This window comes from Anabrus simplex, chromosome 14 (assembly GCF_040414725.1).
Source record: "Anabrus simplex isolate iqAnaSimp1 chromosome 14, ASM4041472v1, whole genome shotgun sequence".
Lineage (NCBI taxonomy): Eukaryota > Metazoa > Arthropoda > Insecta > Orthoptera > Tettigoniidae > Anabrus > Anabrus simplex.
The window spans coordinates 53,724,124-53,751,560 of NC_090278.1; the positions used below are offsets into that span (position 1 = coordinate 53,724,124).

At 40.6% G+C, this 27,437-nt stretch overlaps 1 protein-coding gene and 1 non-coding gene across 2 annotated transcripts in view; one reads left to right on the forward strand and one right to left on the reverse strand.

Moving 5' to 3' along the window:
* LOC136885780 (protein takeout) overlaps positions 1-27,437 on the forward strand; it is a 79,789-nt gene that overhangs the window by 27,181 nt on the left and 25,171 nt on the right. The window lies entirely within an intron of this gene.
* LOC136885813 (5S ribosomal RNA) lies at positions 9,740-9,858 on the reverse strand. Its single transcript, XR_011019008.1, has one exon. It is a non-coding gene; the product is annotated as a 5S ribosomal RNA (ribosomal RNA).

The following is a 27,437-nucleotide window of genomic DNA, read 5'->3' on the forward strand; positions in this document are numbered from 1 at the left end:
TAAACTGTGCGGTGTTGTCATGGACGATAGTGTTGTGTGTGCTATATGAGTGCAGGAATGTTGAGGACACCGCTAGTACCAGTGGCGTGGCGTGCGAATTTCTGCGTCTTGCCCGTTCGATACATTCGAGGGCAGGATAACACTCTTTCCACATTTGTACTAAAGTTTTACGCAGATTTTTTTCAAATACAACATCCAAGAAGAAGAGAATACTGTGACCATCATCCGATTTATGGGTTCAATACATATTCAGAGAAAATAACCATCTAAAGTACATCAAGGAGATTTCTATACTATAAAAATGCAGGAATTTAAACAAGAACGAAAATAATAAGTGATTACAATAATAAATACCCTAAGGAGCACCGATTATTTTTTAAGAAAGGGAGTACAACATCTGTATAACAATTATATGAACAATATTTATTTATTTATTTATTTATTTATTTATTTATTTATTTATTTATTTATTTATTTATTTATTTATTTATTTATTTATTTATTTATTTATTTGAAAATACATAAGCAGTAGGCGCGATACAGTACCTTCTTAACACAACAATGCTTATAACACATTTTCAAGTAAAAATAAATACAAAATAAAAATAATGAAAATAAAGATAAGAAAGAAGAATGAAAAGAAGAAATTACTGAGACCATCATCCGATTTATGGGTTAAATTATAGGGTTGCCACTATGACAAAATATACTTCATTTTTCAATACAAAACCTACCATGACTGTTTAACAGGTTATACAAACAATACTATGTAATAAACCATATGAGCCTAGATATGAAATGTCTTTCACATACAGTACAAGAAGGAATTAGTAAGCAAAAGTATGTACACCATGCTATTGACTGTATAAATGGTTTCTTAAAATTAATATGCCGGGCCGAGTGGCTCAGACCGTTGAGGCGCTGGCCTTTTGATCCCAACTTGGCAGGTTCGATCCTGGCTCAGTCCGGTGGTATTTGAAGGTGCTCAAATACGTCAGCCTCGTGTCGGTAGATTTACTGGCAGGTAAAAGAACTCCTGAGGACTAAATTTCGGCACCTTGGCATCTCCTAAAACCGCAAAAGTAGTTAGTGGGACGTAAAGCAAATAACATTATTATTATTAAAATTAATATTGAACCGCGGATGGCAGCTACCACTATGTTTGTCGCCAGATGTTTTTCTAAACCTACTGAAGTCTAAACTGCGATAAGAATTTAGGAATTGTTTCCCGGACTCCCAACATCAAGTCTGTGAATGATGTATTTTGCAGTCCATATTTTTCTTTATAATACGAGACTGTACGGTCATAAGTACTCTTCTTTTCTAAATCAACTTCTTCTGGTTTGATGAGAATGCGATTCAAATTGCACAGTTGGGTCAATGATCTTTCCGTTCTTGTTTTGCGGTTTAAGGGCCATGATATCTATTTGTCTAATACTTCCATTTGCCGTCAATCCACACACTTTCTCGTAGACCATATAGCCGCGTTCTTTGAGGGTGCCGGTCATCATGTGTCCAATCTTGTGGTGTCGACTATTCCTTAAAACATCTCCGAACGGACAAGCACTCAGGTCATGGGAAAGTGTTTCGTGCTCTCTGTGATAACGCCGATAGAGTGTGTTGTCTTAGGACTTGTCCGGTAACGAGCGAACTGCAACAACGATAGCTGTCATCTTGATTGCTTCGCGCCATTCTGAACATGACAGACCATAATGATCAGATATCCACGTAATACAGAAAAACATAACGATCTAAAGTACATCAAGGATGTTTCTTCGCCATAAAATACATGAATTGAAACAGGAAAAGTGACTACAATAATAAATATTTAAACACAAACAATTCTAACCAGTTATGAATAGCCACACTTACCCAACAGTCTATTTACAAATCTCTCTTCTGTACATACACCAGGGAGTCGCGGCCGGTTGTTATCTGGGAACGTCTATAATCTTTACTTTCACTTTCCCCAGGTCAGTCAATCAACTTATACAGCGGTTGTGTATAGATCGCTGGATTTGAACACAGTGCCACTGACTACGCAACACACGACGACTGTTCGTTGGTTCGACTCCACAGATAGTCCAGTACTTCAGACAGTCCCATGCAGTGAACGGCTCAACAGTACTCAACAGCAGGACGATACTCACAACAGCGAACATTAACACAGGTCCATTTATCCTCGCACTCGCGATAGGGGCTTTCCTCGCTGGCTGACGGGGATCCTCAGTCCACAGAATTACTCGAACACTCAGTACAGTCTTCCGTTCTGTCGTCTCCAGTTCACGCACTCTTTGGTCTCTCCGCTACCACAACCACAGCTCCTGGTTCGGACATCGGTGGGACACTAACGACAGCCAACACCTCCGTCGCGCTCAGCCCAGCCACCGAACCCCAACTCACTGAGTGTCGCACTGACTCCACCTCGGAGCCCAGCTGTCACTCCGAGTCCAACACTGTCTGACTGTCCGCGGCTAGCCTCCCTTTTTATAGCTCGCGTGATTTGAGCCAGAAATTTCACGATGTCACTAGATCACTAGAGGCAGAACATTCCCTCTGAATCTCCAAAAAACTCACAGGTAAGCCGGCCGACGAGAACAATACACGGAAAGGCCGGCCCCACCCCACAAGCCGGCTGGGAGATCCCAAGTGTGAGTCACTAGACCCATCCTGGAAGTGTCGAAAGGTGCTGTCAAGGGGTTGGCACGTAACAATAATAATAAAAAGGAGAAGAAGGAATATTGTCATTCTGAAAAAAAATTCTCAAACTTTTCGGAAAAGACGATTGAAATTTTATGGACACATTATCAGAATGAACACTAACAGGCTAACTAAAAGAATTCTCAACCTGGCCCTTTCGTCTAAAACCAAGAACAGCTGGCTTCGTGAAATTGAAACAGATCTCCAGGAAATCAACATCTCAGAAGACATTGTACAGGACAGATGTAAATTCAGAACCAAAATCGACAATCGCCACTTTGAAGACAAACCCAACACCAGAGCTACTATAACTTGGACAGAAGAACGAAGGAAGAAGCTCAGCGAGAAGATGAAGAGATTTTGGGAGGAAAAGAAGGCCAGCACATCAGCTAAGCAAGTTCAACTGTGCTCCTGAGTAGGGCATACCGATGTAAAAAAATCTGCTTCTGTGGCGTAGTGGTTAGTCATTAGCTGTTACTCCTGAAAACCCGGGTTCGAATCTCAGCTCCGCCACGAAATTTGAAAAGTGGTACGAAGACTGAAACTGGGTCCGCTAAGTAGAGGACGTTTGATTTCCACCTCAGTCATCCTCGAAGTGGTTTTCGGTGGTTTCCCACTTCTTCTCCAGGCAAATACTGGGACGGTACCTAACTTAAGACCACGGCCACTTCCTTCCCTCTTTCTTGCCTATCCATTTTAAACTTCCCATCCAACCACAAGGCCACTGTTCAGCATAGCAGGTGAGGCCACCTGGCGAGGTAATGGTCCTCTCCCCACCTAAACCCCGACCAGATGTCTCGCACTGCCCTTGAGGTGGTAGACGTGGGATCCCTCGCTAAGTCCGGAGGAAAATCCAACCCGGGAGGGTAAACGGATTATTAAATATTGAACCCTTTAGGTCCATATAGAGGGATACCTACCTTTCTTACCTATCAGCAAAGTTCATGAGATCTGTCTCTTGGGTCGTATCGGGTTCTTCGTCACGTGCTGAGGTAAAGATAGGGTTCAGTAATTCTAATCTATCTACTGGAATGAAAGGTCTATTTAAAAGATTCCTATTTATTCAGGAAAATTCTGAAGCAATCTGATATGTCAACGGTATCATAGAAGTCAACTGTGTCCACTGGACACCACAATCATTTTAACATAATGGTCAGAACACTGGTGTGAGACTTTAACGTAACTGCCTGATGGGCATTCTTACTAGAAACCATTGTCTCAATTATTAATTATTTAAGAAAGGAAAGTCTGGAAATCCTTAAATTCGGCTTCCATGTGAGACGACATGTACCATCATAGTGATTCGTTATGGTCCAGCCCTCGTAACACGAACTCTGGACTCTGGGTATAATTAAGGCAGTCCAATTGGTGTGTGCCACACAGTGGTTCTACGGCATGGACCCTTAATTGAATCGATGTGACCTGCGTCTATGTCATGGACCAACATCTAGTCTTCTAAGTTACTTTAAAGTCATTGTGGATGATGACCGCAAGGAAATGAGGCTACAATGTCATACGGCCCTAATCTAAGTCACTGAGGTTGATGACCCCCTGACCATCCAAGTTTCTAGGCTGAAGGCTAAACACAATTAAGTTACATCGGTTGATGACCAAAGTTTCCACTTTACTATCCCAGCACATTCACTGCTCAACCAATCAAAGTTCAATAATTACAACAATAGCAATGCTCACAAACTTTGTGGCAGTAAAATCCATTTCCTTCGGATATGTCCCCTTAATCGTTACTTTAAATTTGAATATCCCCAGAAAACAAACTAAAATTTCCAGAATGCATCTCCAAGTTATTCGCTTGATTAAAGTTATTTCAAAATGCGGTTTCACTGAATTTAATAATTAAATAAATTTAAATGATTTAGCGAAATGTTAAAGAACAGTAAATTTTATCTCCGCGGACTCTGGTTTCTTCACAAATTTCTACGCAGCTGTGACGTAAATTCAATCTAGTGATATTTATCTGGCTGGAAAAGAATTGTTACATAATTCATGTCCAGTTATATATCTTGTCTCATGATTTCACACTTTAAAATCTAATCTAGTCCTAACCGTTATTAACACTTGGATATCCTAAGAATCTACGTACAAACCAAACAACACGCCATATAATTACGATGTCATATCTCGTCATACCATTTATGAATTTTGCACACCCCTCACAGACAAACCAATCATCACGACCATCGCTCTATATTTTGGACAACCCTGAATTTGGTTACTCTGTTCCTTATACTCGAAGTTCATGGTTTCAAATGTTCAATACGTCCCCAATCAAACAAATTTTACAGTATTTCACAATACTCAGATCATTACCGGCTATGAATTTCAACTAAATCCAGCATTTTAACGTTTTCCCCGGCCGAGAATACAGTACAATCTCAATTCCACGCCTGTCCCGTTATCACAGCTGAGGCCTCTCGTCCCCAAGTTCGCTTGGCAGTAACATGAAACACCTGGTTTATTCCAGTTGACTGGCTTCTCAAAATGCTCTCTTTAAACTCTGCCGACAAAATTAAACAAATACGATATTCTAACCAACAAAATGCACAGATTAAGCTTCAAGATGCCCACACTAATTATACGGGTCGCCAATTAATACCGCTATGGATTTCTATGAATTTCTTTCCATTCCCAACATTATAAAATATACCTCGGGCTATCGCGTCCCGGCTTCAATGACAGGACTCTAACCTGATTCGCACATCTCATCTCAACTCATATAAAACATTCCTCGGGCTTCCATGTCCCGGCTTCAATGACAGGTCCAACCTGATTCACAAATCTCATATCAACAAAACTAACCTCTGTTTCCCAGCTCCACAACTATCATCGACAAAGAACTGGAATAAAATCCTCACTAGAAATCTCGACGTCTAATATCGCACAATGCATTAATCATGAATAACTTCGCATAAAGGATATCGTATTTAATAACTTGATTTTTACGAGAAATTGACTGAAACATTCTACTAGATCTTTTTATTGTCAGTCAGACACAGTTTAAAAATTGGCCTAGAAAACGTTTCTCTCCGTGACCATATTCATACCCTAGATTCTCACCCGACAGCGTGCTTCCACTCGATTGAAAATGAGTAACCATGGATTCCTACCTTATTAACGTCAAATTGCAGACAGAAAAATTTTACGTCGACTGAACATCATAATTTGGCATCACAAAATATAGGCAGTACACTCACACGGATGACGATCTACATTGAACGTGATATCACTTCGAAACCCTATTCAATAACTTTTTACAACATTATACGGCACTCGCAAGACTTCAAAAATTTATCCAAGTGGAAAATGAAACAAATGACTCTTTTAGTCGTATTCTCACATTTACAAAACTTAGTAGGGGTGACCACTGCGTCGTATATCCCCATTCAAATACACTTTTAGAGATCATGAGACAAGATATAAGAGGTAGTAAGATGGAAAGTCACCTACCTCATGTAGTCACACCATTGTTCGTCATAGGGCTCACCTGCGACCCTGGCATTTTATTTAGCCATTTTTACATTCATGGCTTCACAGTTCATTATTAATTTTCTTCAGGTTTCCTGGAATAAAGCATTAAAAAAAAGAAAATACCCTTCACTTGTTTGCTGAGCGCACACGATGGACTATAATTATTTCCGCACACGAATTACTTAATCACATTAGAATTTATTCAGTACTTTGACCGTCTTATCTGATACAATTATTTCACTCAAGAAAACTACCTCCTCATGGAGACAAGACCTAGCCACAATGGCTAAAATCTGCAGCTGAACTCAGTCTACTTTCGTTGGTTTGATTTCGCAGAGCAGCTCAACAATTTTTCGTCCGCTTTGTATCACAAATGCCGGAGAAGGAGACTTCGTCATGGCGTCCCTTCATATTTATAGCAGTTACCCCCTCTCTTCAGATATCTCCCTTTGCCACCAAGAAAATTTCTATAAATTTTCTGACTTACCTAAACTGTAATTTCAAGAGTTTTAAAAGTGACTACATGCTTGCTACATTTCTGGCGGTAGTGTTCATGGACATTTAAAATGTATACGGGTTCGATTTGTGAGATGATTGACCTCCTTTGATAGGCACTATATTTTTTTGACTTGGCTTGGATCACGCCATGTACACGCGCTTTGAAATAGTTCACAAAAATGACTTGAGATTCTTCCGCCATCGACACGTGTGGCTGACGTCACGTACCCCAGAGCGTGGGACCGAAGGTAATCACCCCCTCGTCACGTGTCAAATCCATGCTATCAAGAATCCAACTTTTAGTTTAATTGTTAATTTATGCATAATGTTCTTAGGGCACAAAGGTCATGGGTTCAATATTTAATAATAAATTTGGAAGAAAGTACCTGAAAGTACTCTAAGCCAAGAGGTGGTGGTAGTGATTGTTTTAAGAGGAAGTACAACTGGTCAACCATCCTCCTGTAACACTTACCAGAGGGAACAGAAATGGAAGGTGTCCGACACTTAGAAAAAATTGGATATCGACCAAAGAAAGACAAGGGCCACGAAGGGTGTGAAAATGACTGTCAGAGTCGGAAAAGAACAAGAGTTGACCAGGTCAGATACAGATACGATAGATGAATGAAAATGAAGGGGCTTGTACGAGTAAGTGGAAAAAATGCCAGGACTCAGCTAAGGGCCCCGTGCACGGTTCTTACGCTTCCAAGTTAAGAGCCCTAGGGGCCCCTTTAGTCGCCTTTTACGACAGGCAGGGAATACCGTGAATGATATTCTACCGCCCCCATCTACAGGGGAATGTATTTGAAGATTCGCCAGAAATTGTGTTACGCCTATTAGTACTTTTACCTCAATTCAATTCATTTATCTTTTTCCTAGAAAACTACTTCTTCTTCTTCTTCTTCTTCTTCTTCTTCTTCTTCTTCTTCTTCTTCTTCTTCTTCTTCTTCGTAATTTACTGGACTTCACTTTAGCACTGCAGTCGTTTACGACCAGAACACGTCAAGTCTTGGTAACTTTTCACTACCGTACAGCCACCATGATACATGAACATGTCTTTCGAAACCTCTATGTGATTTAGTTTTCAAGTCCTTTAATTCAAAATTTGATCTGCCGTTCGAAATAATATTATTTTTCCTCATTAAATATTCGTGATCCTAAGGAAAGGTTTAAAATACTCTCTATAATACAGCCACATTCACAGGAGAATACTTCACCAGTCAAGCTATGCTTGGAGAGTGTAGGGGAAGGAACAAAAATACCATTTGCCTTTTGTGTGTAACCGGCAAATAAAGCACGATACAGTCTCACCATGGCATTTAAGGTCACTGACATCCTGCCTGGACGAGTTTGCTGGTCAAGAGTTACAGGTAACTTGTAGCGTAAATCGGAAACGTTGAAGGCGTTTTGCTAACGATCTGTATTATTCTAGTAATAGGTTTTTGTATTTAACAAATAATACAATGTGTTTTACGTCGCACCGACACAGATAGGTCTTATGGCGACGATGGGATAGGAAAGGGCTAGGAGTGGGGAGGAAGCGGTCGTTGCCTGGTGTGAAAACAGGAAACCACAGAAAACTATCTTCAGGGCTGCTGACAGTGGGGTTCGAACCCAATATCTCCTGAATGCAAGCTGACAGCTGCGCGCCCCTAACCGCACTGCCAACTCGCTCGCTAACCTTCTTCTTCTTTTTCCTCTTCTTCATAATTATTTATCTGTTTACCCTCCAGGGTCGGTTTTTCCCTCGAACTCAGCGAGGTATCCCACCTCTACCGCCTTAAGGGCAGTGTCCTGGAGCTTCAGACTTGGGTCGGGGATACAACTGGAGAGGATGACCAGTACCTCGCCCAGGCGGCCTCACCTGCTATGCTGAACAGGGCCCTTGCGGGGGGGGGGGGGAATGGGAAGATTGGAAGGGTTAGACAAGGAAGAGGGAAGGAAGCGACCGTGGCCTTAACTTAGGTACCATCCCGGCATTTGCCTGGAGGAGAAGTGGAGAAACCACGGAAAACCACTTCCAGGATGGCTGAGGTGGGAATCGAACCCACCTCTACTCATTTGACCTCCCGAGGCTGAGTGGACCCCGTTCCAGTCCTCGTACCACTTTTCAAATTTCGTGGCAGAACTGGGAATCGAACCCGGACCTCCGAGGGTAGCAACTAATCACACTAACCACTACACCACAGAGGCGGCATTATTATTATTATTATTATTATTATTATTATTATTATTATTATTATTATTATTATTATTATTATTATTTGATGTGCCCACCTAGGGAGCGCGTTTGAACTCATTAGCACTTTCTTGTTTTTCTTACTTTCTTCCCCAATATCTCTTCATCCTCTCTCTGTGTTCCTTTTTAAGTTGTTCAGTTCATCCTTGTATTTAGTCGTGTGGGCTTTACATAAAATTTGTGTTTGTGAATTTAAGGTTCTGAAATATTCTCACTTATGGTTTCTTCATTAATGCCTTGATATTTGTGATTTTTTCTGTAACTTGACAGATTTCACGTGATTTCTTTTTTCATTCCAATTTCATTGTCGTATTTTGGTCCTAAGATTTTTCTGATATGTTTTGGGCTTTAGAAGACGAGAGTTCGAGTGCAGATTCTTTTATTTTTCCCCTCTTAGTAGCCTCTTACGACATTCAGGGAGTACAGATAAGGCATCATTTCACTCCACCCACAGGGGAGATAAAGAAAACCAAACCAAACCAAACCAAACCAAACCAAACCAAACCAAACCAAACCAAACCAAAAATCAAGGCGTAAGAGCCACGAAGAGCCTGGGCCTATCAAGCGACCGCTTCGCAGCCCGAAGGCCTGCAGATTACGAGGTATCGCGTGATCAGCACGACGAGTCCTCTCGTCCATTATTCTTGGCTTTCTAGGCCGTCAGATAGCTCCTCAGTTTTTATCACGAAGGCAGAGTGAACCTCGAACCAGTCCTCAGATCCAGGTAAAAATTCTTGACCTGACCGGGAATCGGACCTCAGGCATCCGGGTAAGAGGTAAAAACACTGCCCCTACCGCGGAGCCGGCGACAGGGAATTGAGGCAACAGCACGTAGTATTCCCAGGCGGTCACCCATCCAAGTACTGACCACGCCCAATATTGCTTAACTGCTGTGATCGGACGAGAACCGGTGTATTCAACATGGTATGGCCGTTGATTCCCAAAGGGAAATACAGGTAAACAATTTTCAGTCTGATTTTCCATGCGCAGAGAGTCCTTTGTCTAATGATAACATTGCTATGGTACATTCCCTGTAGCATGCCCCACTTGCAATGTTCCGTCGCACGGAAGCAGCACCGTATAGCAGCATATTTCTCGCGAGAATAGCCGCACCACCTTGTTCCACGGAGTTGTACGTTCCAATGCTTGGCCTCAACTTTCTCCCGACGTAATATCAGAGTTACGTAATAAGAACTGGGGAAGATAGCAGCAGAGGTAATACTTTCCCAAGGTCGCGTGTAAAAGATCGCGTTAAGCACGAGTTAGCTTTGGGAGGAAGCGAGAGAGAAAAGGCCAAGCGACCTATGCCGTAACACCTATTACCGGTGAAGAGAAAGTACAGTCAGGTTCTTCTTAACAATTTCCACATCATTAGGTGTAGCGGAAAGGCTTCGGAACGCAACATGAGTAAGTGATCAATTGTACTGTACAACCACGCTTGAAGAATGAATGTTGAATCAGTAACCAATGAAAATTATGGATTTCTTCTGGTTTAGGAAAGGTTATTTCTGAGAGGCTCAACTCGTACGATTTCAGCAGTATAGATTGATTCTATAGATACTGACCTTTCCAGGGCACTTGATAGGTTAGATCAGGGGTTTCCAAATGGCCGCCATATTTTGCGGCCCGCGAGGACTGTAACAAATAAATATTTTAAGAAATGTGAGGAAATTTTACAAAGAAATATTTCATACCTAGTAAAAAAATGTATTAATTTTTATACCCTCCATATACCCAAGTCAGAATTAATTCATTCTTGACGGGGCGAGTTGGCCGTGCCCGTGCGGTTAGAGGCGCGCGGCTGTGAGCTTGCCTCCCGGAGATAGTGGGTTCGAATCCCACTGTCGGCAGCCCTGAAGATGGTTTTTCGTGGTTTTTCCATTTTCACACTAGGCAAATACTGGGGCTGTATTTTTTTTAAGGCCACGTCCGCTTCCTTGCAACTCCTAGGTCTTTCCTATCCCATCGTCACCATAAGACCTATCTGTGTCGGTGCGACGTAAAGACACTAGAAAAAAAAAATTCTTTAATAGTATTTCATTTTTTTAAGCATTCATTTGGTCCGTACAGATTGTATTTGATTTTCTCACAATGGTACTTATCACAGGTACTGGAAACCCACAGTGAACCGCTCTCTGCTGCTACTAATCACAAACCTACTGTGTACCTAATATAGTGGTACTACTCGCAAGTAAAGGCGATGGTGTTCCCCGCGTAATGGTACTAATCACAATTAGTTTCACGGTTCTAATACTACCGGCCGAATTGGCCGTGCGGTATGAAGCGCGCAGTTGTAAGCTTGCACCCGGTAGATAGTGGTTTCGAACCCCACTGTCGGCAGCCCTGAAAATGGTTTTCCGTGGTTTCCCATTTTCACACCAGGCAAATGCTGGGGCTGCACCGCGAGTGGCATCGCTGTTATCGTTGTCATAGCAACAGAGCATTTTCGAGCAGCGTTAGTCAACTTTTTCTCACCGGGTGGTGGTGGTGGTGATTATTGTTTTAAGAGGAAGTACAACTGGGCAACCGTCCTCTATATAACACTAATCAGAGAGAAACATGGAGGGGGTCCGACATTTCGAAAAATGAAAGTAACTTATCGGCCAAAGAAAGACAAGGGCCACGAAGGGCGTGAAAATAAAAGACTCCCTAGCCCTCGTTCACCTAATAGCGTCGAGGTCGGAAAAGAACAAGTGGAAGCAATGCCAGGACACAGCTGAAGGCCCCGTGGTCGCCAACCCACGCTCCAAAGTTCAGAGCCCCTGGAGCCCCTTTTAGTCGCCTCTTACGACAGGCAGGGGATACCGTGGGTGTTATTCTACTGCCCCGACCCACCAGCGGCGCTAGACGTCAGACTCCATCTCTCGTGGGCCTTAGTATAGCAATCATACAAGCTATGTCTTATTGCTGGTTATCTGAAATTAGCAGCCGTTGATGGATGGCCACGACTGCGAGACATATTTACGAACATTTTGATTTTCGCAAAGGGAAGAGTGATTTCTTTTTCTTTTTTCTGTTTATCTTCTACTTCTTAATGTGTTTCATGTTTTAATGTGTTTTCGCATATACGGCAAGGTTTGTTGTGTTGGCTGGAGGGGGAATGGCTTTTTGTTAAAGGCCCAGAACGGTAAAAATGTTAGATATGGCAGAAGAGAGTGTATAGGCCAGGGGCAGACTCGGGTGAGAGGGCCTACGTCTACGGTGTTGTCACATGGTAGGCGAGGGGCAAGGGAGCGCGTCATGCCTATTATCAACACGAGTTACGGCAATGGTGTCGCGAATGCAGAGCAGCCATAGCCTACTTACTCCTTAGTTATCTTGACCGCGTGGGTGCAGTTACAGCACTGAGAGAATTTTATCAGTGTGCTTTGCTATCAAGAAATCCTCGTTATGTCCATATTGTGTACTGATTAACTGATTATTAATTCTTCGAGCCTCTTATACGTTTGCTGGTTTATTCTTACCCTTTCTCGTTATTGAATATTATTGTGTGTATAGTCCGGCTCCATGGCTAAATGGCAAGCGTGCTGGCCTTTGGCCACAGGATTCCCGGGTTCGATTCCCGGCAGGGTCGGGAATTTTAACCATAATTGGTTAATTTCGTTGGCACTGGGGCTGAGTATATGTGTCGTCTTCAATCATTTCATCCTCATCAAGACGCGCGGGTCACCTACGGGCGTCAAATCGAAAGACCTACATCTGGTGAGCCGAACTTGTCGTTGGGCACTCCCGGCACTAAAATGCATACGCAGTTTTTTATTGTGTGTATATAGAATCTTCGTGCAATGGATCCGAACAAAAACTCACCACACTATTATCAGTTGAAAAAGAAACGCAAGATGTTTTTTTTTGTTTCGCGAGAGAGAAATTATGTCTATTTATAAGTATTCCCGAGCGAAAACTATTGTCGGCGGGATTACTACTACTGGCAGACCTCTCCAGCCGGCACAATTAAAATACTTGGAGTTATAGTTCACTTCTTATGAGTTTCAACTTGACGTTTGAGCGCTGCCTTTTGATGGAGGCTAAGTGAATTAATAAACAGCCAATTATAGGTAGCCGATCGCTCCGATAGAGCGCGTTATATTCTAGTTCCAGTTACCAGTGTTGTCGATCTGTTGTTTTCTGTAACCATGTGCTATCACCTGTGCATTGTATTGTGCTGAGTTCTTTCCGCGGTCTTTGCCATTTCACTCGGTCATTCTTGACAAAGCACCAACACTGGCGGCTACACATAATGAGTTGATTGAGTGGTTGAAGGAACACAATATTTCGGTTCGCGATAACATAAAGAAGGGGGTACTCGTGCGCCTTGTGAAACAAAAAGCCCTACTACCCAGTTTACGTGGTGGATGAAATAGCCAGGAGGGTGAAACCTCAACAGACGATGGCAATGCCGATAGTGACTCAGAAATGAGCGATGTATTCCCTTTGTAGGATTTTCCCCCTTCCTTAGGAGAAATGGAATCTATCGGCAACGCGAGCTCTTTTAGATGGTGAGTAGAAATTTAATTCCCTTTTTATCTGTTCCAGGATTGATCTTTTTTAATATCTTATAGCCTTATCTTTAATTTGTTATGTGTTATTGTTCTTCTTATGTGAGTTATGCATTTTGCTCAAAGAATAATGGATTCTGGACTTATATTCGATTATGTACATTTCCGTTCGTGTTGTGTGATGGGAATCAGCTGTTTGTATTCGTAACAATTTGGCACCAATGTCTGACTGTTGGTTAACTGTCAAGTCGAAACTCATAGAAAAGGAACGATCATTCCATTCCTGGTCCAGTCTTCGACTGGAATCAGAGCATATATTTAGATAATAATAGTGATTGACAAGATAACGGCCGTAGCCGTGTTGAAACACCGGACCCCGTGAGATCTCCGAAATTAAGCGACATTGGGCGTGGTCAAGATTTGGATGGATTGCCACGCCCTGTTGGTGGGGGTTAAGGGAATGGAGGAGAGGAAAGAAAGTGGTCACCCTACCGGCTCAGGCACACCTCTGCGGAGGTTCGGACCTGCCTTCGTGCAGAATACACCCTTACCTTACCTAGTGATTAATTTTAAAAAATGTAGGCCTAATATACAGCGTGGTCGGAAATAACGTGTACCGGATATATGAGAGTTAGAAGGTTGGTCATACTGATAGGTAACTTGAAAAACATAAATGTCGATATCTCGCGCTGTCATTTTATCAGCTGCTGAAGTTAGCCAATCAGATCGCTTCCCGGGTGACTTCAGATGAGCTTTGCGAGGCGGTGTTGCTAAATCTGCGCATGGCTTAAGACCGGCTTGAGGGCACCAATAGAAGAAATAAACTTCTCCAGGGGAGGGGCTGGAACAAGGACCTCCCTGCTGATAGGCTCGGCCCATAGCAAGCACGCATTAGCTGAAACTGGTGATGGGATAATCGAATACTTTTAATATTCAAATAAGGTCCATCCGATTATTTAGGTAATCGAATAAATATTAATATAAAATAATCGAAAGAGTTTCAAATATCATTCAGCTGTATCGCATGGAATATTTGGATGCGTCACGAATCTATTTTTCGGTTTAAGTGTGTCGGATAGATAATCGATTGAAATAAGTGAATAGATCGACTCTTATCTATACTTCTATACTAATATATAAAAATGAAATGGCGTGTGTCTCTGTGTTACTCAATCACGCAAAGAACCACTGGTCCGATTTACATGAAATTTTGCATAAATATAGCTTATTTACATGATTAACATACAGGCTAATTTTGATTTCGACATTTTGCACTATTTAAGGATGGCGGCCATTTAAGTGACGTCACTACACCTTTGGTTTCAAACGTTCATAATTCCATTTAAAATAAAAAGAGAACGCTAAGAAATAGCAAACTTTTGATGGCATATTATACGAGGTTTAAAATTTAATTTCCTATACGAAAGGTCCTTATCACTTTTCGTGTATCTTGAACGTTTAGCGAGTAAAACCTAAATTTATGTTATAAAACACGGCCTCCGCGCCGCCCCTCGCCTATTCCCTCCACGCGTACCTGCCAGCCGTGCACTTAGCGTTGGGTTGGGCAGGTGTTCAATGAACTGGCTGCTATCAGCCTGTACGGAGTAAGCTATCCTGTGCCGCGTTTGTCCACGTTAAACATTGTTCCTTTCACACGCTATCCTGTGCTGCGTTTGCCCACATTAAACATTGTTCCTTTCACACGCTATCCTGTGCTGCGTTTGTCCACATTAAACATTGTTCCTTTCACACGCTATCCTGTGCTGCGTTTGTCCATATTAAACATTGTTCTTTCACACGCTATCCTGTGCTGCGTTTGCCCACATTAAACATTGTTCCTTTCACACTTCATCTGTTCACCTTTACAAAATTGCTTGCGTTGCATTACATGCTGAACTCACAGGCAATCACATACGCATTACAATTATTTTCAATCCAATCAGCCTTTTATTTTACTGTTCAGTATTCTTTTAACTGTCACGTTCACATTGTAATTTATTTATGTCCCGTTGAGAAGCACGGGTACTTCAGCTAATGAAAAATAGAAATACGCCTTTTTCCAAACATACCTCCAAATGCTGTGAATCAAATGTCGTAATGACATCACTTTTCATTCCATTATTTCGATAGCATTCACTATTCAGTTGCCTCATTGATTTGAATAAAGTTTCGAATGAACAATGGAAAAAATCGGATGGAAAAAAATATTCACTATTCGATTGCCTCATTCGAATGAATAATCGAAAAATAATCGAATGGGAAATATAATCGAATACAATGAAATAATCGATTAAGCGATTATTTTGTATTCGATTATCGCATCACTGGCTGAAACCCACGGTGTGTTAGCGTTTGATGCTCACTTCTCGGCATGGCTCTCAAGCCCGACCAAGCCACGTGCAGACTTCGCAACACCACCTCGTACAGCCCATTTGAATTCGCCCGCGAAGCGATCTGATTGCCTAACTTCAGCAGCTGATAAAATAACAACAGGGCGAATAATAATAATAATAATAATAATAATAATAATAATAATAATAATAATAATTGTACCGGGAGGTACACCTCAACGCCGCGCATTCAAAATAAGCGCCTTAATGAACTCCTCTATCGAACAAAAGTGGAAACTAATACAACAGGAACTTGGAACTTTAAGCAGAAGATGTCACCACCGAAATATTATGTAATTTTGTTATGGTGCAGTTTCCTAAACTGAGTGAATTTCTCCTTGTTTTGTTTTGATATTCATCAAGAAGTTTGGACATTTTTCTACGGATGACACCACTAAAAAAATTTATGATCATGCCCTCTGGTGCAAAGTGAAAGAACTTATAATTGAAAGGTTTTGTATTTCTAGGTTTTTGTAACTGATTGATGTTCATTTATTTTTGGGTTGGCAATATTTTTTTTTGTTTCCACCAGTTATGAATCTAGCCAATCACTAATTTCTGTAATTAATTTTCCACCTATCACAGGCTTCTTGTTCGATTCTGAGTGTTACTTTTGAACTCAACCAATAAAATTGAGAGGGTGTGGCTAGTTTAGTCTTGAATGATCTCGAACCTTCCCTGAGGGTTTATAAACTGCGGCTTTTCACGTTTCTTGGCCAATTGATCGTCGTCTGAGTGTGTGTGTCAAGCAGGAGGCGGGCGGCCTCTTTCGTCGGCAACTAGAACATCTATAAGGTAATGGCCACATAACCTTGTTCTTTTTTGCTACCTCCGCAGTTTAATCCGAGGGAAAGGCCCAAATCTTTAGTTATGTGATCTACTTTTCTAAAATGTAACTTTCTTCCGGCTAATGTAAAAACTTCATAAAATATTTAACTGTAAACCGGGAATAGAGAGTGACGTACCCTCTCGAGCTCCCCTTCATCTTGGTTGGAGGTCACTACGTTTTGTAACTGTTCTTCCTTCTGTAATATTTTAGAGTAATTTCTATACGAGACACCTCAGTAGTTTGGGAATAGCCCCTGTTTCATCGGCCTAGAGCCTTTTAGGTTTCTAAGTGTCCATTATATTGGACCATAGTGTGCCTCCACTCACTATGTGTTTGGGCCAGTTATCTAACTTGTTCTTTTTCCATGAAGGCCCAGTAGGTTGGGTATTAAATACCCCTGTATAAATTATTTTCAAATTGTAAGTTGTGCCTTGAGAGGCCAGTAATTGTAAGTTGATGTTGCCTTGAGTAGGCTTGGAAAACTGAGAGCCTGTTAGCTCTTTTTCAAGTGTTGTAATAGTAAAGAGTGCCTTTGGAAGGCTGGATATATATATATATATATATATATACTTTTTTTGAGACCAAGTGCTCTTCAATTAGGGGATTTCTGCCCTTGAATAACTTGTGCTCTTTTGTAAATTTGAGCTAGGAGCTCAGAAAATGTAAAGCGATGGGCTTGAAGCCTAGGATCTGTTCAGACCACTAATCTTGTCTTTTCCTAGACTTGTTTTAAGATTATCTCTGTACCTGATGTTTCATTGTTATGAAAAATTGTTAATTTTGAAGTTCTGAAAATATAACCGTCAGTTTCAGTTTTAAAGTAATTTTGATATTGTAGATAGACCCATTCACCCAGGCACCTTCTTTAACCTCTTTCAGCTCCGCGGGTATCCCAATAATAATAATAATAATAATAATAATAATAATAATAATAATAATAATAATAATAATAATAATAATAATAATAATAATAATAATAATAATAATTCAATGTACTCTATATAATGTATTTTGTACATGGCAAGAGAATTCGGTCGCAACATGTTATGCGTGACATTGTGGTTAATAAGTAAAATAATTAATTTACTGAATTGAATTAAGATATAGCCGTTTAGTGGCAGTATCACTCCACTTTACAAACGGTGAACTTGCTGTGTCGTAGTGCTGCACTAAAATTTCATTCGTGCACCGTTTCATTTGTCGAGTGTGACGAGGCAGTGACATTACTTCGGCTTTAGTCTCTTCATAAGGTGACCCGGAGAATAGCGGCCGAATTCATGGACAACACTTATACATAAGTGCCCCCTTATAAGTCAGGTTTCATTTCATATTACCTACTTAAGTGTCCCACTTATTGCTATATAAGTGTTACACACACACACACACACACACACACACACACACACACACACACACACACACACACACACACAATTAAGTGACTCACTTATGTTGCAGCAAGATGGAGGATAATGATTTTGATGAATATGTTGCATTTCGTTCACAGAATGCTTTCCGTGCACACAGTAGAGATGGAAAATCCTGTCGGAATCTAATGTGACCAACAATTTAAAGAAGGTTTCGTTTTAGTAAAGTGAAAGTTATGAATATTTTTCTTCCTTTGTGTGAGAGAGTGAACATAACCTCTAAAGGACTCACTATCTCGCCATTAATGAAGATATTGTTTTGAGATTTTATGCCACCTCTTAATTTCAGGTTGTTATTATTATTGTTATTATCATCACCATCGTCACTATCGGTATTTCGCTTAATTAATTGGAAACGTGTTACAAGTTGATAAGTAATCAAGACTGTAGGCCTATGGAACAGTGAAGAACTGTACTGAGTTATTAGAAAAATTAACGTGTTGCACTACCACCATTTATTTTAAGGTTTATTTGTGCTAATTATATCAGGTTAGTCAACCAATCGTTTGCCGGATTATATCAGAAGTTTCTGACATTATGGCATCGTACGTCAAAACATACTATTTACATTTTATTGGGGAAGTAACTAGGCCTATTACAACGTAACGACTACGGATATATTTGTCAAATCACTAAGAGCGTTGTAAGGCTAGATATTCCACATTTGGATGAATATTTGTAAAGGTTCTAGTACCTGAATAACTATAAACATATTATATTAAGAAGAAAATTAGACTCTGGGCATTTTCGTAGTTTGCATTGTCCACAACAAGTTTTCCCCACGTCATTCATATTCTGACGAGAAACTGTGCCGGTCTGCTTGTGCTATATTATGCGCATGTTCTTGCAGGTGCCGTCTCAGCTCGCTGTTTTGTTATCCATTCTGATAACCAAATACAATATAGACGATCATTTAACCTCAAAAATGTCGCATGCGGTCGCGCGATGTCTTTCGATAAATAAAGCACAATAGATCATCCCACTATTCGGTAGCCAGAACTACATGATCCAGGAAGCATGGGCATAATATACAGCATTGCCACATCTCCAGTGATACTTACTGTATCAATGAGTGTGCTCTTTAAGTGCTGTCTATGAAATTTAAACTCATATAAGTGAATACTTATTATAAGTGATCCCTTATTACTTAAGGGTTCCATTTATGTACAAGTGCTGGCTGTTAATTCGGCTCTAGGACTGCTAAACGTAACGTTTGCAATGATGGTGCAATCTTAGCGATATCCTGAGAAAGCTCTCTCCCACATGAGTGACCACGCCGACACACAACCGTTACGAGGAAAGATTACTCACTGTTCTTACATAAAACCATGATTCATTTCTCCACGCACGAAACGGTTCACTTGTTTTACTAGGGAAATTAGATGGAGCTTGTTGTACAAGTACAGTCGAACCTCGATATCTCGACCCCATTAATCGAATTTTCGGTATCTCGAAGTAACTTAAATTTCCCGGCCGTATGTCTTATTCTCCACGTGTATTTACTTCTCTTACTCGAAATTCGGTTACACGAATTTCTCGATTTCTCGAAGCGAACATTTCCTCGCTTCAACCAAAAAATACGTCCGCCTCTGTGGTGTAGTGGTTAGTGTGATTAGCCGCCACCCCCGGAGGCCCGGGTTCTATTCCCGGCTCTGCCATGAAATTTGAAAAGTGGTACAAGGGCTGGAACCGTGTCCACTCAGCCTCGGGAGGTCATCTGAGTAGAAGTGGGCTCGATTCCCACCTCAGCCATCCTGGAAGTGGTTTCCCACTTCTCCTTAAGGCAAATGCCAGGATGGTACCTAACTTTAGGCCACGGCCGCTTCCTTACCTCTTCCTTGTCTATCCCTTCCAATCTTTCCGCCCAGCATAGCAGGTGAGACCGCCTGGGTGAGGTACTGGTCATCCTCCCCAGTTGTATCCCCGACCCAGAGTCTGAAGCTCCAGGACACTGCCCTTGAGGTGGTAGAGGTGGGATCCTTCGCTGAGTCCGAGGGAAAAACCTACCCTGGAGGGTAAACAGATAAAGAAGAAGAAGAAGAAGAAGTACTCTGTAACTGGAATTTTGTGCAAAATTAACTGTGCAGTGCCTCATGTGTCGTTTGTGAGGAACAGTTAACAAGTAAAGAAAGGTTTACAAATGATGCTGGGAGCTAATATGACGGGAACCGAAAAACTAAAACTTCTAATGATGGGAAAATCGGCGAAGCCTCGCTGTTTCTCGGTCACGTACGAAAGCAACCCCCGAATTCACGGATGACATGCTCCATTTTCGAATCTCGGCTACGTGGTATTGACGAGAAGTTACAAAGTGAAGTGAGGATAGGTTAATAGTAACAAACAGAAGAGACTAACGGATTTTTTTTCCAAAGGTCTTAACCGAGATATGTTTCTTGTTTCACTATTGTATGTACTGTATCCTGTCATCTAAAAAGTTACTATAATAAGGATTATAATTAAAGTGGTGCAGCAAAATAGAGTTTGTTTGTATATATTTAAATACTGTTAAAAATAATGTATTCAGTAGTAAAAATAAACATGTCAAACCCAAGTGTTTGGCCTTTGCTGACAATTTGGCATTCTTCGCTGAGACAGAACAGGAAGCAATAACACAGATAAATGAACTACAGGAGATAGCCGAGAAAACAGGTTTAAAAATCTCCTTCACAAAAACAGAGATGATGTGCACGGACAGGAATTATGTGAAAAGAACGATGAAGACGAAATATGGCGAAGTGAAGGTCACAAAGCAGTTTAAATACCTCGGAGAGATTATCATCAGCAACGGGATGGATAAAGAGGCCATGGAAAATAGAAGACTTAAGTTGGAAAGGCTAAACACTGCCACTAAATCAATACAATACAATACAATACAATACAATACAATACAATGGATTTATTTTGTCTGGCAAGATTAAGGCCATTAGGCCCTCTCTTCCATCTAACCAGAAAATACAGTATCTACATGTGCAAATTAAAATAAATAGACTTAGGCCTACAATTGAAACATCTTGCAACTACTATACAATGCAATATTATGATGAAAAGGAAAAAATTAAAAATAGGAAAATGATGATGATGATGATGAAGATGATGATGATGAAGAAGATGATTATTTACACAATTATGACATGATTACCTAATTTCAATTAATATTGATAATAACAGTGAGATTATATAAAGTCTATAGTTTGAGGAAGGCTAAATCTACAAAATTTTCATAAGATACAAATAACAATATAGGACTTCATCTAGTACTTACTAGGTACCGGTGACAAAGTTGCCTAAAACTAGCAGGTGAGGCTCCTCTAACAGAGACGGGTAGTGTATTCCACTGTCGTGCCGAAGAAATAACAAATGAGTTTGTGTATCGTATGGTGCGGTGAGGTGGAATAGATAAGAGTGTATCAGATTTTGACCGTGTTCCATTTACAACAAAAATAATCTTTCCATCAATGCCAAACTAAGACATTATGACGCTGTGGTAAAACCAGTGATTCTGTATGGGGTGGAAACAGCAACACTAACGAACCTGGAAAAACTACTAAAGATTGAAAGGAGAATATTAAGGAGGATTTACGGCCCAAGGGTGGTAGAGGGAAACTACAGATTACGATCAATTAAGGAGATATACAAAAGAACAGAAGACCTGGAAACAACAATAAGGAAAAGACGGCTGCGATTCTATGGACACATGGTCAGAATGGATCCAGCAAGGTTAAATAAACAAATTTTTAATAAAATATGCTACTTGAAGAACCAGGGGGGATATGCCAAGCAGATGAAGGAAGAACTCAAGAGGTTAGGAATTGCAGATGAAGAATGTTGTGATAGAGACCAATTCAGGAAAAGACTTTCCAACATAAATGTTCTTGCTGAAGAAAAGAAAGAGCACAGAGGAGGAAGATGGACTGCAAAGAGAAGAGTGCAACATTCTGAAAGAATGAAGGCACTGTGGAGAAAGAGGAAGGAAGAAGGGATGATAAGAAGGATGTGAAATGGTATTAGCGTGGTCCTAAGATTGGCCAGTTCGCAAGAAAGAAAGAAAGAAAGAAAGAAGGAAGGTAATGTATTCAGTGCAATGCCTATTGCTCACGGTAAAATTATTTTATAAAATCCGTGGAAGCATCATGATGGCCATCTTTAAACTCACTTCTGAACTAAGATGTGCATGTGCTGCCATCTATCGATAAACTTTAAAACCAAGAATCAGCTGTTCAACTTACAGTGTGTTTGAGAGTATGGCTCCAACAAACAAAGCAAGACTTGCTGCTTTAGCTGAAATTATATGTTGTACAGTGGTAAAAAGGAAGAAAAGAAATGCCAGGAAATGCGGGCTTCGGGATTGGATCGAAGGAAGAGAAGAAGGTAGAGGATTGCTGTCCTTGGTCGAAAATTAGTTGAGGTTAGAAGACCAGCATTCATATAGGAATTCGGCGATTGTGTTTTCTGCCTCTCTTCTTGCATTTCTCTTGTGGTAAAGTGGCGTTTTAACTTCGTACAAACAAGGATATTTCTGGTATTCGTCCAGTAAAACACTAACAGCTTCCTTACTCCTGCCATTTTAGAAAGAAGTGTTTGTTTACAATCGAGCTTCACAATCTTCTCACAACGTAGCGCCAGCATCATCGTGATGTCAGCTTCACTGATTGGTTCGTTTCGTAAAAGTAATTTTACGGAATAGAACCTGTCCTATTTTATGTAAAGTTTTATCAAAGGTTTTATAAAACTTGAAATTGACCGTGAGCAACAGAAATTTTATAAAATTAAATTATTGTACAATAAATTTGACAGAAAATTTTACTGTGAGCAACAGGCATTAGCCCGTAGATACATATGATTCAATTACGTGCTATGCATGCTCAAAAACGGTATTTTCCATATGTCGAAATGTCGATAATTCGAAATGAAATTTAGCTTCCGAGGTGATTCGAGATATCGAGATTCTACTACAACTCGACTGCAGCAGACCAGGATAGCACCGCTACAGTATAGGTAGTACAGTCAGTTGTAGTGATGACATAATGGTATACTTTTAATAATCGAGTATCTCCATCTGATTATTTAAATAATGGAATACAATAATTGAATGTGTTTCAGATAACATTCACTTGCATCGCGCAGAATAATCTTTTTCGGTTTAAGTGTATCGGATGAAAAGTCGATTGAAATAAGCGAACTGATGAATTCTTACGAAAAACAGAAATACGGTACGCTTTTTTTAAATATGACTCCAAGGATGTCGTGCACCATCTTGGAGTAAATTACTACGGAAGTAGCGTTTACTAAAGAAGTCCATACTACAGAAGTAAATTACTACGGGAGTTATTTACTCCGGAAGTAACGTCGGAGAGTTGAAGTACAATTATTTACTCTTTTAGTTACTACTGCAGAAGTAGCGTTCGTTACTCGCGGAGTAGTGCTGTGTTCGTGTATCTTCTTTAAAGAAATCCAAATAGATAAGGTTATGTGCGATAGGAAACGGGGGAAAAATGTAAGCGAAAAAGATAAATGCTTGTTAATAGAGATAATGACGATCTATGCAAAGGATATAAGGTGTAAGAAACACTACATAAAGATGCTGGATAAGAAAGGAAATTCATGGAAAGTCGTGGCGAAAGAATTCAATGCTTCGAGTGACGGAAAACGCAGTGAAAAGCAAGTTACGATTCTGTAGAAGGACTTAAAAGCAAAGCAGAAAGTCATGGACACGCGGGAAAAATTAAAACTGATGGCGGTTTCTTCAAACAGATGGCCTACATCCACAGCGAAAATTTCCCATTTTCACACCAGGCAAATGCTGGGTCTGTAGGCCCTACCTTAAGGCCACGGTCGCTTCCCAATCCCTAGGCCTTTCCTGCCCTATCGTTGCCATAAGACCTATCTGTGCCGGTGCGACGTTAAGCAAATTGAAAAAAAAAAAAGAGAACCTCTTCCGATTTTTGAAAAGTTCACCGTTGTCACCGAGAGGGCAATAAATGGGAATATGCGCGCAGTCACAGTCAATTGCACCCACGACGTGTGGAAACCTGCCAACGTGAAGAATATCCTTTTATTTTCCGAACGATCATCATTTGCAGGCGTACCTCCCTCTTAGCCTCAACTAGTGCTTTAACCACGCGATGAAAGATACGGCCAGCAGTTGTGCGGTAAACGTTAATTAGATCACCGGCAACTGTACCGTACTGAAATGTTCCGGTACGAAACACTCGTAGGGCACACAGCAACTGTAATTTTAGAGATACAACAAAATTAAGACAAGAATTCAGCTGTAAGTGATCTCCAAGTAGATTTAGAAGGAAAGTAAAGGATTCCTTCCTAAGACCAAAAACGTTCCTGAAACTCTCCGTGTGCACATTATACGGCTCTCGCCTTTCACTCACTGTAGGTCTACGCACTATTACATTTCCCATCGTTTACTGCGTCGAGATCGTCAATATAATCTAAGCAATCCATAAACACGTTTGAAACGTCTTTCCTCTCATATACGGCACGATATTATCATTAGTCAACAAGTCTAAACTTAGCTTACTCCATGCACGACGTGAGAGTAAATTCTAACCTATATTCGTACGTTATTTACTTCTTTAGTAATATACTACAAGATGGTGCTCTTCAACATTTTACTCTTGTAGTAATTTAGTCCAGGAGTATCTTAGAGGACTAAAATACTTCGGAAGTAATTTACTCTCGTATGGAAGTCGCCGAATGCTGACTTCAAGGTTGCGTTCACAAAATACGACTTCGAGTAGAGTTGGAGTAGAGTAGAGTATCGCGGAGTAACTGGTAAAGTTAACTCTGAGTAACGGTATTTCGTGAACGCTTCGAGTGAATACAGAGTAACAGAATATGGCTAATCAATTAAGGAAGGTTATTTGTTTTACCATAACCTCATTTGCGAGGAATTTAATGTCTAATTTCCAGGCGAGTTTCCTCATAGCAGCGTGCTATATGAGTTATTACTACTTTCCTCGCCAAGTTGTGCCTTAAAACAGTATCCGTTATTCTTTACCTCGTAGGAACAATCTGATTACATTGATGATGAATACCAATACATCGGCTCCGCACTGATGCACGATAAGCCATTTAGGACAACTAACTGTAAAGATTATGTTGTTAACAACTACGACGAAACCGAATTTAAACAACATTTCCGATTGCCGGATCAGCATTCGAACATCTACTCAGAGTCATTGGCCCTAAACTTTCTAAATCCAAAATCGGGGAACGAGATAGACCATTGCAAGACCCACGAAAAAAAATCTGGTTGTAATTTGGCTCTTAGCACCTGATTCGTACAGATCGGTTTCGTGAGAATTATAAATGCGCAGTGTGGTATTTCTGATCGTATAATTAAATGGTCTCATTCAGAAGGTCATCTAAAATATTAAAAAGTTACGTTGCATTTTCCCAAGGAAATCTCATAAAGTTGAGGTTAATAAATCAGGTGCTCATTCATAACATGGGTTTTCTTATAAAAATTCAATCATGTTATTTCCGCCGATTATTAAAATTGGCACGGTGCCTATTTTTCCTGTTTTAAATGAAAATATCCCCTTATTCAATACATAACGCCCTTCTTTGTCAACAACTGAAAATAATTTGAATTCATTGCCATGTCATTATAGCCGCAGTTAATATGTCTCACCGCCACCAATGAATGCATTGCTGCGCATGTCGAGTTAAATTTACCCACCTATTTACGCAGAGTAAAAAGAGTATACTCTAAGTTAACTCGAAAGCATTTTCTGAACGCCTTGTAGAGTTAACTCTTTACTTTTATGAACGGATAGAGTTAACTCCGAGTTTACTCGGAGTTGGAGAGTAGTATTTTGTGAACGCAACCCAAGAGTACTTTACTACGGAAGTAGAACTTACTCTTGGTTGGTGCACGCCACCCCAAATGTTGTAATTTAATTACAGAATTAACTGACTTTAATATCCGTAATATAAAGTTCGTTATTTAGCGATCTGGAGTATTTTTGAAGTTATATAGCGACAGAATTTCGAAGCTAGTGACTTTGCCATATTTTAGAGAAAGTTCTGACGAATTTTAATTCATGATTTGATAAATTTGGTGAACCAAGTAATCAATAAATATATCAATCAGTGCATTTTAAGTGATGGTATCTGAGTGTATGATTCATTCATAGGTATGGAGTTCGTCTTATTTTCGGAAGGCTTATCGGAGGCCGTTCGTCTTACCCACACATTTCCTGTAAGGGATTGGAGATACGCAATTTTAATTTCCCCGTGATTAGATTAATGAGTTGATGACAACATTAGGATTACTTTTCATTCCGTTATTTCGAAAGCATTCCCTATTCAATTGCTCCAATCATTCGAATGGAATTTCAAATGAATAATCGAATAACCGAAAAAATAATCGATTAGTGGAATGAAATGAAATAATCGAATGAGTGATTATTTTGTATTCGATTATCCCATCACTAGATGGCACTTCCACCATATTTTATAAGGTAAGATTTCGTAAAGAAGATTGCATATAGGGCCTACGCTTAAAGCAGGGCGGCCGCGCGCGACGGAAGTTGGGCTGAGGCGAGCTGCTGTAGCGCAGAGTAGAACCCCGTCCGTTCGGTCTGAGTTTATGTGAGAGACCCTGTAATTGTGACCAGAACATTATGACACTCGGAGTGAATATGACAGGAAGTGGGGCTAGCAGGCTAGTGCAATTTTTTGAGTGAAATGAACAGTCCTGTGGAATTTCCCGTGGTTAGTTTTTGTCTCAGGGGCGGGAACCGGACAGTGAATCACGCGCAGATGTAAACAGCTAATGGACTGGAAGCGATTGTCACTGGTGGTGAATGAGACTCTGGCGTCAGAATGGGAAAAGTGGGCGACCTCCCCGAATTCAATAGAGGTCATATTGTGATGGCACCGCGCCTTGGAACCAGCATGTCTGAAGTGTGCTCACATGCCCTTGTGAGCACGTGTCGCGAGTCGAGACTCTTCCAACGAAGGGCAAACAACACCTCGTTCTTAGTCCTTACCAGGAAATAAAGTATTGTTTTTGAAACTGTCTGGGTTGAGAGACTCAGACCACAGCAGAGCTAGGCTTCTAAGGTCAGACTGGTGGGTTCAATGCCTGCCCAGTCCCATGATATTCGAAGGTGCTCAAATACACCACCGTCGTGTCCGTAGTTTTGCTGGCATGTAAAAGAACTCCGGGACAAAATTCTGGTACCTCGGTACGTCCAAAAACCCTAAAAATAGTTAGTAGAACGTAAAACCAGTAAAATTATTATTAAAATCATGTTTCGTTACATTCATTCACAGAGCGCGTTGGAACTTATTCATTGGCTTGATGACTCTCGCCTTTCTTTCTTCCAAAATTTCTTCACAAACTCGCTGTGT